Source organism: Ornithorhynchus anatinus, chromosome 5 (genome assembly GCF_004115215.2).
Source record: "Ornithorhynchus anatinus isolate Pmale09 chromosome 5, mOrnAna1.pri.v4, whole genome shotgun sequence".
NCBI lineage: Eukaryota > Metazoa > Chordata > Mammalia > Monotremata > Ornithorhynchidae > Ornithorhynchus > Ornithorhynchus anatinus.
The window spans coordinates 90857733-90873677 of NC_041732.1; positions in this window are offsets into that span (position 1 = coordinate 90857733).

Here is a 15945-nt window from a genome sequence, read left to right on the forward strand (position 1 = left end):
TCAAGAACCTCCAGTGGTTGCCCATCCACCTCCACATTAAACGCAAACTCCTTTCCATCGGCTTTAAAGCACTCAATCACCTTGCCACCTAAGACCTTACCTCGCTGTTTTCCTACTGCAACCCAGCCCACACACTTTGCTCCTCTAATGTCAATATACTGTACCTCAATCTCATCTTTGTCACCACTGACCTCTCTATCTACCCACCTTCGGCCTCGGGCATGGAATGCCCTCCCTCTTCACATCCAACAGATGATGACTCTCGCCAAAACCTTATTAAAAACACATCTCCTCCAAGAGGCCTTCTCTAAGCCCTCATTTCCTCTTCTCCCAGTCCCTTCTGTGTCACCCTTGTATTTGAATTTGCACTCTTTATTCATTCCTCCCTCAGTCCTGCAGCTCTTATGAACATAGCCATACTTTATTTATCTGTCTCCCCCTCTAGATTGTAAATTTGTTATATGCAGGGGACATAGCTAACAAATCCATTACATTGTACTATCTCAAGTACTTAGTACAGTGCTCAACATATACTAAGTGCTCAATAAATATGATTGATTAGATTTGAACTTGTGTTTCTGGAAAGACATTTATATGTATTGGAATGGGCTTTGAGAATACATTCCTGTGTGAATTACCATAGGTGCCTGTGGCAGGGGTTGATTGATTGATCTGATTCACAGCTAGCTCTCAATCCCCCAATATTCCCATCTAAGGTCACTATACAGACCACAGGTTCTAACTTGTGACCCACTGTAAAATAAAATGAAAGCCAATCTATGGTCCAATATAGGTCTCATAAAATACAGGTGTTTTTAAAACTGATTTTATTTAAATGTCAACATTTAATCAGAAGAAATAGTATCAAACCTCAGACACTAAACTTGGTGTTCCAATGAAGAGTTTTTCTTGGAGGATTGGAATGTAATTCCTTTTTTAAAAAATTATGCTTTGCTGACTGACCTCCCCTTGTAATTCAATTGCTTAAAGCAGCAATCTGTACTGAACGTCTACTTGCCCCCATACTTTCACTTAGTTACTGAGAAATAGGCTGTGTTATCTTCATCCATTCTCACTGGCTCTGTGGAACTGCAGTACACTTCCAAGAAAGAAAACGATGAAATACAGGCCCCTAGTTCTGGGCACCAGGAAGAGGCACAGCTGACATACGGGAACACTCGATGAGACCAGCGGGCTGTAATGTTCCGATAATGCACTACTTCACAGCTCGGTGCCATTTCTCAGTCCAGGAGTCAACCTGAACTGAGGTGAGAAATCTTTCTGTCAGAATAGACAACTCAAAGGTAGCCCAATGACTCCAGGAGCTTTGACCTCCCCATTCAGACTCAGCCACACAAGCACACCCCAAAGGTCTCAACACTTGTTGTAACTCCTTTGAATCCTAAAGACTCAAACACACACACGCACACACTGTACATGGGGTACCAGTTACCTCGAAATGTAGAGTATGTCAGTTTTAGATCTCAGTGCCATCAGAAAAGAACATGAATGTTCCTGATGACCTTTCTGCAGCCCACTTGCTCTCCCTCAGCAACTCCACTGACCACCTGCTCATCTCACACACACACCGACTTGGCCACATGCTTGATCTCATCATCTCTTACTTGCTATTCATTCATTCATTTGCTCATTCAATCTTATTTATTGAGTGCTTACTGTGTGCAGAGCACTGTACTAAGCACTTGGAAAGTACAATTCAGCAATAAAGAGAGACAATCCTTGCCCATAGTGGACTTACGGTCTAGAAAGGGGGAAACAGACTTCAAAACAAGTAAACAAGCATCAGTGTAAATAGATTTTAGATATATGCACATCAAAATAAATAAACAGGCATCAATATAAATAGAATTATAGGTATGTAAATATATACACAAGTTCTGTGGGTGGGGGGAGGGCAGGTAGAGCAAAGGGAGTGAGGCGGGGAGACACAGAGAGGAGGGGGAGCTGAGGGAAAAGGGGGCTTACTCTGAAAAGGCCTCTTGGAGGAGGTGAGTCTTCAGTAGGACTTTGAAGGGGGGAAATGTGATTTAGTGGATTTGAGGAGGGTGGGCATTCCAGGCCAGAAGTAGGATACAGGTCACGGGTCGACGGTGGGACAAGATGAGAACGAGCCCAGTGAGAAGGTTAGCACGAGAGGAACGGAGTGTGCGGGCTGGGATGTAGAAGGAGAGAATGGAGGTGAGGTAAAAAGGGGCAAGGTGATGGACTGCTTTGAAGCCAATAATGAGGAGTTCTTGTTTGATATGGAAGTTGATAGGCAACCACTGGAGATTTTTGAGGAGAGGAGTGACATGCCCAGAAAGATCATTTGGGCAACAGCGTGAAGTATGGACTGAAGAGAGGAGAGACAGGAGGTTGAGAAGTCAAAAAAGAAGCTGATGCAGTAATCCAGTCAGGATAGGATGAGTGACTATACTAATGTGGTAGCGGTTTGGATGGAGAGGAAAGGACGGATCTTGGCGAAGTTGCGAAGGTGAGACGGACAGGCTTTGGTGACGGATTGGATATGTGGGGTGAATGAGAGAGCAGTCAAGGATGACACCAAGGTTGAGGGGGTGTGAGACGGGAAGGATGGTTGTGGCAATGACGGGAAAGTCAAAGACCTCACCAATTTTGCCATTACACTCTCCTACAACAACCCTTGGCTTAGTGGCTATAGCACGGGTCTGGGAGTCAGAAGGACCTAGGTTCTAATCTCATCTCCACCACTTGTCTGCTGTGTGACCGTGGGCAAGTCAACTAACTTTTCTCTGCCCTTAGTTACTTCATCTGTAAAATGGGGATTAGGACGGTGAGCCCCATATGGGGCAGTGACTGTGTCCAATCTGATTAGCTTTTATTTTATCTATTCCAGCACTTAGTAAAGTGCCTGGCACATGATAAACAATTATTAATAATAATAATGATAATAAGGAGAGAAGCAGCGTGGCTCAGTGGAAAGACCCCGGGCTTCGGAGTCAGAGGTCATGAGTTCAACTCCCGGCTCTGCCATTTGTCAGCTGTGTGACTGTGGGCAAGTCACTTAACTTCTCTGTGCCTCAGTTCCTTCATCTGTAAAATGGGGATTAAAAGTGTGTGAGCCCCACATGGGACAACCTGATGACCCTGTATCTCCCCCAGCGCTTAGAAGAGTGCTCGGCCCCTAGTAAGTGCTTAACAAATACCAACATTATTATTAAGCACTTACTTTGTGGCAGGCACTATACTAAACACTAGGGTAGATAAAAGCAAATTGGGTTGGACATAGTCCCTGTCCCATGTGGGGCTGACAGTCTCAATACCCATTTTACAGATGAGGTAAATGAGGCACAGAGAAGTGAAATGACTAGCCCAAGGCCACACAACAGACAAGTGGCAGAGCCGGGATCAGAACCCCTGACCTTCCAACTCCCAGGCCAGTGCTCTATCCACTACTCCATGCTGCTTCCCACTATGCCAGGCTGCTTCCCACCATCTGGGCATTAACAAATACCATAAAAAAAGACTCTCCTGTTCTGGTTTCTCTCCCATATTCCCTTGCTCCCCATATCTGGCCTGTTCCTCCACCTCTTCAATGATACTTCCAATATTTCACCCATTCAATTTTTTAAAGTAATCATGAGACTGTAACCTGGTTGTGGGCAGGGACTGTGTCTGTGTATTGTTACATTGCTCATCTACAAATTGAAGCCTTATCATTCCAGGTTAGTTGGTGTAAGCTTAGAACTACATCACATAAGGCTTCCCATAATGGAAAGGTCTAAGCCAAAGTGTCAGACAAAGACAATTCACCTGGGCTGGGGAGTATAGCTTACATAGCTTACAGCCTAGAGGGGGCTACAGATATTAATATAACTAAATACATTACAGATATGTATATAAATGGCATGGGGCTTATAGAGGGATAAATAAGGGGTTCAAGTCCAATTGCAAAGGAAAGTCCAACTTCAGTGATGCTGTCCTCTCTTGGTTCTCCTTTTATTTCTCTGGTCACTCATTTACAGTCTCATTCAAGTTCTCCTCTTCCGCTTCCCACCCTCTAACTGTTGGAGACCCTCAGGGCTCAGTTATGGTTCCCCTTCTATTCTCCATCTGCATTCACTCCCTTGGAGAACTCATTCGCTCTCATGGCGTCAACTACATCTCTACATGAGCAATTTCTAAATCTACTCTTACAGTCCTGACCTCTCTACTTCTCTGCAATCTGGCATTTCCTCCTGCCTTCAAGATATCTCTCCTCAGATATCCCACCAACACCAGAAACTTAACATGTCGAAAACAGTCCTCATCTTCCTAACCAAACTTTGTCTTCTCTCTGATTTTCCCATCACTGTAGACAGCACTACCATCCTCCCTATAACACAAGTCCATAATTTTGGCATTGTCTTACACTCATTGCTCTCATTCAATACACCCACACATTCAATCTGCATTGAAACCCTGTCAGTTTTACCTTCATAACATCTCTAGAATCCACTCACAGCATCTCTAGAATCTAGAATCAGCTATCATTTTTTTACCCAAGCCCTCATCATTTCCCACCTTGACAAAGTGTCATCCTCCTCACTAACCTCCCTGCCCGTCTCTCTCCGCTCTAGTCTTCACTCTGTTGCTTTTATCACTTTTCAAAAAAACCCATTCAGTCCACATCTCCCCACTCCTCAAAATCCTCCAGTAATTATGCATCCACCTCTGCATCGAACAGAAACTCCTTACCATCACTCAATTAATTCTTTTCCTCATATCTTATATCACTGGTCTCCTAATAAAACCCAACCCATATGCTCCACTCTGATGCCAACCTAATTATTATATCTCGATCTCGGCTAACTCACTGTCGACTCCTTGTCCACACACTTCCTCTGGCCTGGAACTCTCTCTGCCCTGGGTCACCACTCTTCCCACCTTCAAAACCTTCTTGAAATTACATTTCCCCCAAGAGGGCTTCCCTGACTTAGCCCTCACTTCTTCTTACCCATCCTCCTCTCTGTGTCACCTATGTACTCGGTTGTGTACCCACTCTCTAAGCATTCTTATAACAATAATAATATTTGTTAAGTGCTTACTATATGCCAAGCACTGTTCTAAGCACAGGGGTAGATACAAGGTTATCAGGTTGTCTCATGTCAGACTCACAGTCTTAATCCGAGGTAACTGAGGCACGGAGAAGTTAAGTGACTTGACTAAAGTCACACAGCTGATAAGTGGCAGAGCTGGGATTAGAACACACAACCTCTGTTTCCCCAGCCCGTGCTCTTTCCACTAAGCCATGCTGCTTCCATACTCAACCTCCCTTCTTATACTGAACCCATTCCCAAACCCCACATATCTTTATAAATCTGCCATTTCACCAAATGAAATGTATCTGTCTCCTTGTGAGAGGGACCGCTTATTGTGAGCAGCGAATGGTTCTATTTATTGTTATATTGTACTCTCCCAAGCGCTTAGTACAGTGCTCGGCAAATGGTAAGTGCTCAATAAACACTATTGAATGAATGAATGGATCATGTCTAATAATAATAACTTTTGTGGTATTTATTAAGTTATCACTATGTGCCAGAGACCATACTAAGCTCTGGGGTAGATTCAAACAAATGGGGTTGGATACAATCCCTGTCCCACGTGGGGCTCACAGTCTCAATCCCCATTTTAAAGATGAGGTAACTGAGACACAGAGAAGTGAAGTGTCTTGCTCAAGATCACATAGCAGACAACTGGCAGAGCTGGAATTAGAACTCATGACCTTCTGACTCCAAGACCAGTGCTCTATTCACTACACCATGCTGTTTCTTCTAGTATATGTACTCTCCCAAAGGCTTAGTACAGTGATCTACACAATAAACAATAAATAACACTGATTGATTGTTGGAGCTGGTGGGATTGTAGGAGATCTTTCTAGGTGCATTGGGCTGAGGCCTGGAAGAGTGGGGGAGTGAAAAGAGTTCCAGGCCAGGGGGACAGCCTGAGGCAGGGGTCAGAGATGGGCAAAGTTAGAGCAACGTAGAGGTAGAAAGTGAGCTGGGGAGGAGAAAAATATGGCTGGGGAGTAGTGGGTGTGGAGAGCCAAAATACAAGATGGAGAGAACTGGCAGACAGTCTTGAAGCTAGTGGTAAAAGTCTCTTCTTGATGCAGAGTGAGGTGGATAACATTGAAAGAATGAAATAAACTTCCCTTTTCACTCTCAGGAGCCTCAGTGGAATTACTCACCGCAATCAGTGCCTAGCCCAGGAGGCAAAACTGAACACTTCAGGAATCTGGAGAGCTATGGTGACCTCCCTAATTTTAACCCCCCCGCTCCTTGTGGGCAGGGATTATTTATACTTATGCTTTTGTATTGTGCTCTCAAGTGATTAGTACAGTGCTCGGAACACAGTAAGCACTTGATAATTACCACCGATTGATTGAAATACTGCTTAAGGGAGGACCTTGTCTGAAATCCATTATTGAATCATTGCTTGTTGCAGAGGCTACTGGGCTTGGTGGAGTTTAAATGTCACTGCCAATCTAGAATTAAATTTTCTATTAAGAGATCAATCATATTTATTTAATAATAATGATGGTATTTGTTAAGCACCTACTCTTTACCAAGCACCGTTCTAAGCACTGGGGTAAATACAACATAATCAGGTTGGACACAGTCTCTGTCCCAAATGGGGTTGACAGTCTCAATCCCTATTTTACATCTGAGGTAACTGAAGCACAGAGAAGTGAAGTGACTTGCCCAAGGCCACACAGCAGACAAGCGGCAGAGCCGGAATTAGAACCCATGACCTTCCAACTCCCAGGCCTCTGCTCTATTTCACCACGCCAGACTTACTAGATGCAGAGCTCTGTACTAAGTGTTTGGGAAAGTACAATATGACAGAGATGGTAGACATGTTCCCTACCCACAAAGAGGTTACAATTTAGAGGGGGAGACAGACGTTAATATAAATGAATAAATTAGATATGTACATAGGTGTGGTGGGGCTGAAGAAGGGGTGAATGAAGGGTACAAAGGTGGGCCAGAAGGGAGTGGGAGAAGAGGCTATATTGCTAGAATCCAAGTACACTTTTATTGCTTTTATCAACTAAAAGCATGTATTAACTTTCAAACACCAAAGTGAAATGTCAGCATGCTGGCATAATTGCCTTTAAAAGGTTACATTTGACTGAAGCTCTAAAACCTGGTTAAAATAAGAGAAATCTCAATATTTAAAAACCTAATCCAATGACTAGAACTGTGCTCTACTAAAATACATTTTCGGAGGAAAGAATGGGAAAAAATGCATTAGAAGCTCTTCAAGTTTCTAAAAACAACTGAATGGATCAGTGTTCTAGACATGAAAATAAGCAGTTAGGGGATAGCCTGCACTGAAATCAAAGATATTTTTTCTTAGCCATTTCAAGGCAGCAGTAAAATGTCACCTCCTTCCTTGACTCTGAGTCAAGCATGAATATTTGAAAGTCCAATTCCTTCGATCCAATCTGCTTTTAAAGGTCAATAGACTTTAATTTGCTAACAAAGCTCCACCTGCTTCTGTTACGGAAAAGGGTCACTTCTACATCGTAGCAGAAACAACCCCACAATTTGGCAAAGAATGAACCCAGGAGAAAGGTGTGGAAATCAGCCTGCCTTACAAAACTTTCTTTTCCGGGCCAGTTTTTTTCTACTGGTCTCAAGGAAGTTCCAAAATACAAGATTCTTTGATTGACTGAAAATGGGCTGTCAAAACTCTATAACAACCACTCTATTTCCATGTAGCAATACAGAGTAGAGGAAGTGTGGGAAGGAAGGAATAGAGTATTTCAAATCCTACAAGTAATCTAGTTTGGAGACTTTGCTTCATGTACTTTTGGCTTATGACTAAGCCTGTGTTATAAATACTGCTATTATTACCATTATTATATTTGTTAAGTACTTATTATGAGCTGTTTTAAGTGTGGTTCTGAGCTTTACACAGCAAGCAATCGGCAGAGCTAAGATTAGGAAACAGGTTCTCCGACTTCCAGGCACATGCTCTTTCCACTAGACCATGATGTTCAAATAAATGTGGTTGGGAAAAAAAGGCCCGAAGTCAGGGCTTGGGGTGGGATGGAACATCCTGAACTACAGTTTGTCCATCAGGGATAATGACTTCCTTAATATGTGCTTCAAAGCAGAAACAGTGATAATTGTCTTCTCAGTCACTCCCATTATTTCCATCAGTGGTATTTATTGAGCAATTACTGTCGGCAAGGGCACTATAATAAGCATCTATTTCCTCTGGACTACCCCTGTGAACCCTCCTTTGGCTCCTAGAATGTGTTTTTTATCTTATTTGGATTTGAGAGAGAAAGAATTTCCTCTCAAAATTATCTTTCAGCCTGTGGGGGAGAAATTTATTCAAGATAAGCTGACTGTCCACTCAAAGATTGGCACAGAACCTTCATTTCCTGTTACCTGTCCTGCTGCCTCATTCCCATTGACAGTAGTGAAATGGTTGGAAAGTTTGGAAAGTGGCTACCTTCACAGCACAGGGACAGACAACTGTGATGGCCACCATCTTCTTAATCCTTCTCTACCCAACACACATGGACAGGAGTCTGCATTTTAGACAGAAAAAAATGGTCTTAACCAGTCAATCGATCCGTTAATCAGTGATATTTAACTTTACGTAGAGTACTGTGTTGAGCTTGAAAGAAACAACATAATACAATTGTGAGACTTGATCCCTGCCCTCAAGGAGCTTCCCATAACCTATAGACTGAGGAAGCTGCAGATGATGAATAGCTTAGCTAGAAAGGAGGATCCTGGAAGCTGCATCGCTCCTCCCATTGACACCGAGCAGGTGCTGAGGTCTCTGGTCCGGGAAGAGGCATGGTCTTGGAGCCACTGTCTGCCTCCTACCCACAATCATCCAGGAATGCCCACCTCAACTAGCCACCATGAAGAGTCAAGCTGGGCCACCCGATAGCTTGACTCTGATCTCATCTCAAATCTGGCTGGACTTCTGCTCCTCTCCCCCCGGAGCCAGGGAGTTGAAGCAGTGGTGTCTCTCTGACCTGACTGTCAGCATCTTCATATCCCAAGTGCTGAGTACAGTGCTCTGCACACAGTAAATGCTCAATAAATGTGATGGAATGAATGAAAGAATCAAGTGAGGACAAGCTGAGAGAGAGCCAGGAGGGGCAGGAGGACCGGGGAAAGGAGGTGATGAGGCGGTCAAGGATCAGGTCTACCAACTCTACTGTCCTCTCCTGAGCACATGTACAGTGTTCTGCACATAGTAGTATTCAATAATAATAACTATGGCACTTAGTGTTTACTCTGTACCGAGCACTGTTCTAAGTACTGCTCAGATACCGTGCTGCTCTCATCGGTCTCGCAGTCTGTAAATACCACTGAGTGATTGATTGAGTGGCTGATCCAGAAGACATAACAGAGAAGGTATCTGGAAGAATCAGAAGATGCTATGGGACAAGTATCAATGTAAACACTGCGGTAAAGAGGACTGGCCCAAGAAACAGCATGGCCTAGTAGACAGATGACAGGTCTGGAAGTCAGAGGGACCTGAGTTCTAATTCCAGCTCGGCCATTTGTCTGCTGTGTGACCTTGGACAAGTCAATTCACTTATGTGGGCCTCAGATACCTCTTCTGTAAAATATGGATTAAGCCTGGGAGCCCCAGGTGGGACATGGACTGTGTCCAACCTGATTGACTTGTAACTGCCCCAGCGCTTACTATAGTGCCTCGCACATAGTAAGTGCTTAACAAATATCATTAAAAAAAAGAGGAAGAAGAGGAGGAGGAGGAGGAGAGAGGAGAAATCATTTCCAGAAGGTGCTATCCAGGTAATCGCAGCTTTAAATGAGGAGACGGCACTGAATCAGCCATGGTTGAGGCAATGAAGCCCCAGAGTTATCCTCTTTCAATACCCTGGAGTGGAAATGGCCCCATAGTCACAGAAATCCAAACAGTCTGACGGACTTCATGGACACAACCCATTCCAGCTCCTCTTGCCAGATTGCTCATGACTTATGAGATGCAGCGTGGCTCAGTGGAAAGAGCCCGGGCTTGGGAGTCAGAGGTCGTGGGTTCTAATCCCAGCTCTACCGCTTGCCAGCTGTGTGACTTTGGGCAAGTCACTTAACTTCTCTGGGCCTCAGTTACCTCATCTGTAAAATGGGGATTAAAATTGTGAGCCCCACGTGGCACAACCTGATCACCTTCTATCCCCCCAGTGCTTTGCACATAGTAAGTGCTTAACAAATACCACCATTATTATTATTTACAGATAGTTGGCATCTGTGTGGACCATGCTCCTGCCCAAGTGAGTACATCCAAGCATTACATGAGCAAGAGATGTTCAGGAGCCCACTCAAGAGAGGCCAACCAGTCCTTTTCCCATTTCAGGACATTTGGACATTTTCCAAGATTCAGCCTCATTGACCGATAGACTCCAGAATTCACTCTCTCTCTCTTTCTCTCTCTTGCTCTCTCTCCATCTCTTACCCCTCCCCGCTCCCACCAACATTCACGTGCTCCTCCTGGCTCTGAGCATCAGGACTTTGTAGTGGAGTCCACAATACCAGAGACAATTTTGAAGATTAGAAGGGGTCTAGGTGGCAAAAACCTGGTCCCCAATCCAGTCCCCTCCAATATCTGCCTAATGAACTATCTTGCCCTGGGCCCAACTTGGGCCAGACCTGAGCCAGCTGTTCCCATCAGCCGAATCCCCAGGTGCTGGAGGCAGCCCCCTGATACCACAACCCTAAGACCAGCACAAGGAGGGGGCTACTCCCTGTGTATCTGCAGCAGCTTGGAATCGGGATGGAGCCACCTTGACCGGAAGTAACTGATGTTCCAGGTTCATCCCGCTTCCACGCTCCAATCTTCACACCCAATTGGCCTGCAACCGCACACAAATCGCAGACAGTAGCCCAGGGTGGGGGCAAAATATCTGCCCAGCTTTGGTGTAGGCTGTCCCACGACTTCAAATGACCCATTCAAACTGGTTTCCCCAGGTTTGTTGCTCACGATGCCTGACCAGAAATCCTTTCTTGAGCAATGGAGGCTTTGTTTCTCTTCGGCAAGTGTTGATAAACCTTGAGTTTTGATCCATAACCATCACTTTCCAAAGGGAAACAGTGTAGTTGGTAGAGGCCCTTCTGTGTGTGAGGGATGGTGAGATCCACAGGTTAAGTTGTCCCCGTAGGACCCTTTCTGCCCAAGGAAAGCCCTGACACAGCCCTCCTCGCTAGGCAAGAAGAGCCACGATGCTTGAGGCTATTTTAATTTAATGCTGCTGGAAGATGGGTCAGACACTGGACAGATCAAAGATAAAAACATTCCTCTAATACACTTCAGGCGGTCACTGCATAGGCTGATATTTGCATGGTACACCCAATGAAGCAGACACCAAACTTCCTGGAAAAGAAATTCAAATGTTTGTGGTGCATTCACAACATGGAAGCAGCACAGCCTAGTGGAAAGAGCATGGGCCTGGGACTCAGAGGAGCTGGGTTCTAACTCTGCCTCTGCCACTTAACCTGCTGTGTGATCTTGGGCAAGTCACTTAACTTCTCCTTACTCCCATTTCCCCATCTTAAAATGGGGTTCAATACTTTTCCTCCCTTTTACTTAGATAATGAGCCTCATATGGGGCAGGGACTGTGTCCAACCAGATTATCTATTCCTATACCTAGAACAGTGCTGGACCCACAGTAGTGCTTTATGAATACCAGAATAATAATAAATTGTAAAATAACAAACACCAGAATAATAATAGCACATGAATGGATGGAGTTGCCATGGAGTAGGGGAGCACAGTCTGGCCCCAGGCATAAACAGTCCTTTCCATGGAGGAAGATAAGCAGTTACAGAAGCCGAGGTGATGGTTTTTCTCCCCCTCTACACTGGAGCATCGACTCTGCTGTTCTTCCACCAAAGAAAGTGCCAGAGTCACAGCAAACTGGTCTTCTTGCCAAAGTCTCACCATCATGGAGCCTAGAGGAAGTGGCCTCTGGTACTCATGAGCCTTCCTTTTTTTTTTAATGTTATTTGTCAAGTGCTTTGCATGTGCCAGGCACTGTTCTAAGGTCTGGGGTGGATACAAGGTAATTGAGTTGGAAACAGTCCCTGTCCTACATAGGGCTCACAGTCTTAATCCCCATTTTACCGATGAGATAACTGAGGCACAGAGAAGTAAGTGACTTGCCCAATGTCACACAGCAGACAAGTGGCAAAGATAGGATTAGAACCCAGATCCTTCTGACTCCCAGGCCCATGCTCTATCCACTAGGCCATGCTGTTTCTCTCAGGCCAGATGTTGCTCAACAGCAGACTGAAGAAACCAGGGAGCAGTTTGCTTCTTCCATTAGCATGTGTGGAAGGGGAGAATAAAGACTCAAGCATCCACTTACAAACTCAACTAAATAAATATTAATTTTTATTAAAGGTTTTGTATTTTTCATCTCCCCTTCACCCCCTCTAGAAGTATCCAGTTTGTATTTTATGAGATTTCTATTTAATCATTTCATAATGGTTAATCATTATCTTCAATGGTATCTACTGAGTGCTTAGTGTGCTCAGAGCACTATATAAAGTGATCATAAGAGTACAATACAACAGAGTTCGGAGACATGCTCCCTGCCCACAATAAGTTTACAGTCTAGAGGGGAGTAATAGGGCAGAGGAATGGGTGAATGGATGGATGGCTAGTTGGAGCCTGTAAAGCTTAGGAGTTAAAGGATTTCAGTTCTGCTGTAAGATCTTGGGCAAGTAACTTAATTTGCCCCTACCTCACTTTCTTAATCTATAAAAAGGGGATTAAATACCTGCTCTACCTTATAGTTAGATTGCGATCCCTATATGAAACATGGTTTGTGTCCAATCTGATCATCCTATATGTATCCCAGAACTCTTAGTACAGTGCTTACCGCATAGAAAATGATTAACCAATAACATTATTATTATTATCATTTTTAATGCACAGATGGATGAATAAACAGATAGATGGGTGGATGGATGTCAAGAAGGAAAAAGTTACCCACTTCCCTCAAGCTTTCTGATGCCTCTGTTGGAGACTTCATCCAGGGATAGGTAGATCAAGGGACTGACTCATTTAGAGCAAGACTTGTTTTCTGAAGTGTTGTTTTCAAGTATACTACCAAAGTTTCCTCTATTTCATTCACCTACAGCTAGAAGATTTAGTGAGGCACAAGTTCAAGGGACTTGCATTCACTTAGGGCTAACAGGGAGAAGGTCATTTGGACCCAAATGATGGAGATGGCCCTGTCAACAAGGAGGGGAACCTCTTGTTCTTGTTAGTCAACACAAATAGAACAAGAAAGCTTCTGGGCATGGAATAAAAACCAAGGTTTGAATCTGCAGACAAAAGATCTTAAAGTAATGGAGAAAATTATCTAACAGACAGTGGAATCAATCAATGGCATTTATTGAGAGCTTTCTGTGTTCAAGGCACTGTACTGAGTTCTTGGGAGAGTCCAATACAATAGGAATATCAGAATTCCCAAATAACTCCTGAAGGGAGAGTTGAAATAGAGCAGATACAAAAGAGGAGGGCAGTGAAGTATAGTTTCAAACCATGTATTACTGCAGCAGACAGTTGGACGTCAACAGACACAAAAAGATCAGCCTGACGGGCAGGAATCAAGAGAGGAATTGTTGACTTTGATGAAAGAAGAACAGGAAACATTTCATCTACTTTCCATATCTCACAGTTCCCAGAATCTTTCCTTTTTCCTGAGATAAAAGTTTTCATTTCCCTAATAACAAATTCACAGTTCTCAAATAAAATAGCCTGAGGGGCTCAACACATCTGCAGGCTCAGAGAAAACTTCTGCAGGTCCCTGAGTAAGGTAGCTGGAACCTAACCAGAAATGTGAGTCCCTTACAAATCAATCAATGGTATTTATTCAGTGCTTACTGTGTGCAGAGCACTGTACTAAGCATTTGGAGTAGAACTAGACAAGGCAAACTGTTCAGAGAGGGAAGGAAAGAGTTCACCCTGCTGGGAATGCATTTCACAAGCTCCGCTCATTGCTTAAGTGAACCCCACAGAGGGAGGGTTATAAACCAGACACCTCCCCAAGGTCCCAGGGTGATGAATCTCCAACTCTAAACACCCATTGGTGCAGCACTTGCTAACACAGGTTGGAATTCATTCAGTCACTGGCAGATAGGCAGATAGAGATACACTGAAATGTCTGTTCGGCTGGGATAATTATATATTCATACTGGGTTGCCACAGGAGCAGATACTGGCATCCAGGCACTCCTTTGGTGGAGAATTGGCACAAAATACCAGGAGGCACTGGTGGAGAAATGTATTCTCTCATTTGTCAGTTCAAAGACATCTCCCAATTGGTACTTTAAAAAAGAAATAAAATATAGCCTTCTGAACAATGAAGAGAGCAAGAGACTTGTAATTAGAGCAAAGACCTGGGACAGGTTCATCCCTCAAAGCACTGCCTCGGGATTGCTTTCCAAATGATTGAATCTGTGGGATTCATGTTCTCCTCTCTGTTGTAGTGTACTTTCCCACATGCAGCATGGCCTAATGGAAAGAACGCAGGCCTGAGAGTCCAAGGACCTGGGTTCCAATCGCAGCTCTGCCACTTGTCCGCTGTGTGACCTTGGGCAAATTACTTAACTTCCTTGTGCCTCAGTTCCCCGATCTGTAAAATGAGGATTAAGATAGTGAGCCTCTTGTGGGACATCTACTGTGTCCAACCCGGGTATCTACCCCAGCACTTAGCTCAGTGCCTGACATATAGAGAGCGCTTAACAAATGCCATTTTTAAAAAGTGCTATGCACACAGTAAGTCTTCAACTGACACTATTGAAGGTTTTTATTCAGGGCTTATTCTGTGCAAATAACTGTATTCAACACTTGGGAGACTGCAGGAGCATTAGTACTCTTGATCCCCACCCTCAAAGAGTTCACAGTCTCGCAAGGAAGGCAGACCCTAAAATAGATTACAGACAGAGGGAAGCAACCAAGTTTAAAGATATGCCCATAAATGCAGCACCAAGAAGGGGTGAGATGAGCCCCTAAATGCTTAAGAGGCGAGGACTCGAGTATGTAGATGATCTATTAGGTGGAGAAATAGGGTGGAGGGCAAAGAGATTAGTCAGGAATGGCTTACTGGAGCAGATGTGATTTTAGAAAGGCTTTGTTGATAAGGAGAGTGGTGATCTGCCAGATGTGAAGGGTGTGGGAGTCCCAGGAAGGAAGGTGTGAGGAAGAGGTCCTCGAAGACAGAGATGAGAATGAAGCAAAATGAATAAGTAGGCATCAGAGGAGCAAAGTGTGGGGAGCTGGGGGGTAGTGTGATGAAATTGAATGCAAAGCAAATCACAATCTGTTCGGTTGTTAGAACCAGGTTTATAGCCCTATGTTAAATAATAATAATGATGATATTTATTAAGCACTTACTATGTGCCAAGCACTGTTCTAAGCGCTGGGGTAGATACAAGGTAATCAGGTTGTCCCACATGGAGCTCACAGTCTTAATCCCCACTTTACAAATGAGGTAACTAAGGCCCAAAAAAATTAGTGTCCAGCGCTTAGAACAGTGTCCAGAGCTTAAAGCAGTGCTTGGCATATAGTAAGCACTTAACAAATACCATTATTATTAAGTGGCTTGCCAAAGGTCACACAGCAGACAAGTGGAGGACCTAGAATTAGAACCCAGGTCCTTTTGACTCCCCAGCCCATGCTCTATCCCTTAAGCCACACTACTTCTCTAAGTACCAGGTCTGATACCCTTGAGTGCTAAGAATTTGCCGCTCCTTCCCTGCCTCTGGACTGTACCACATCATCAATCAATCCAGAGTAAGCACTCAATAAATAAGATTGTTTGAATGAATGAATCTAGAGTGTTTACTGAGCACTTACTTGGGTAGAGCACTGTAGTAAGCATGTGGGACACCAGTTTAGGTTTAGATTGAGTCCTTC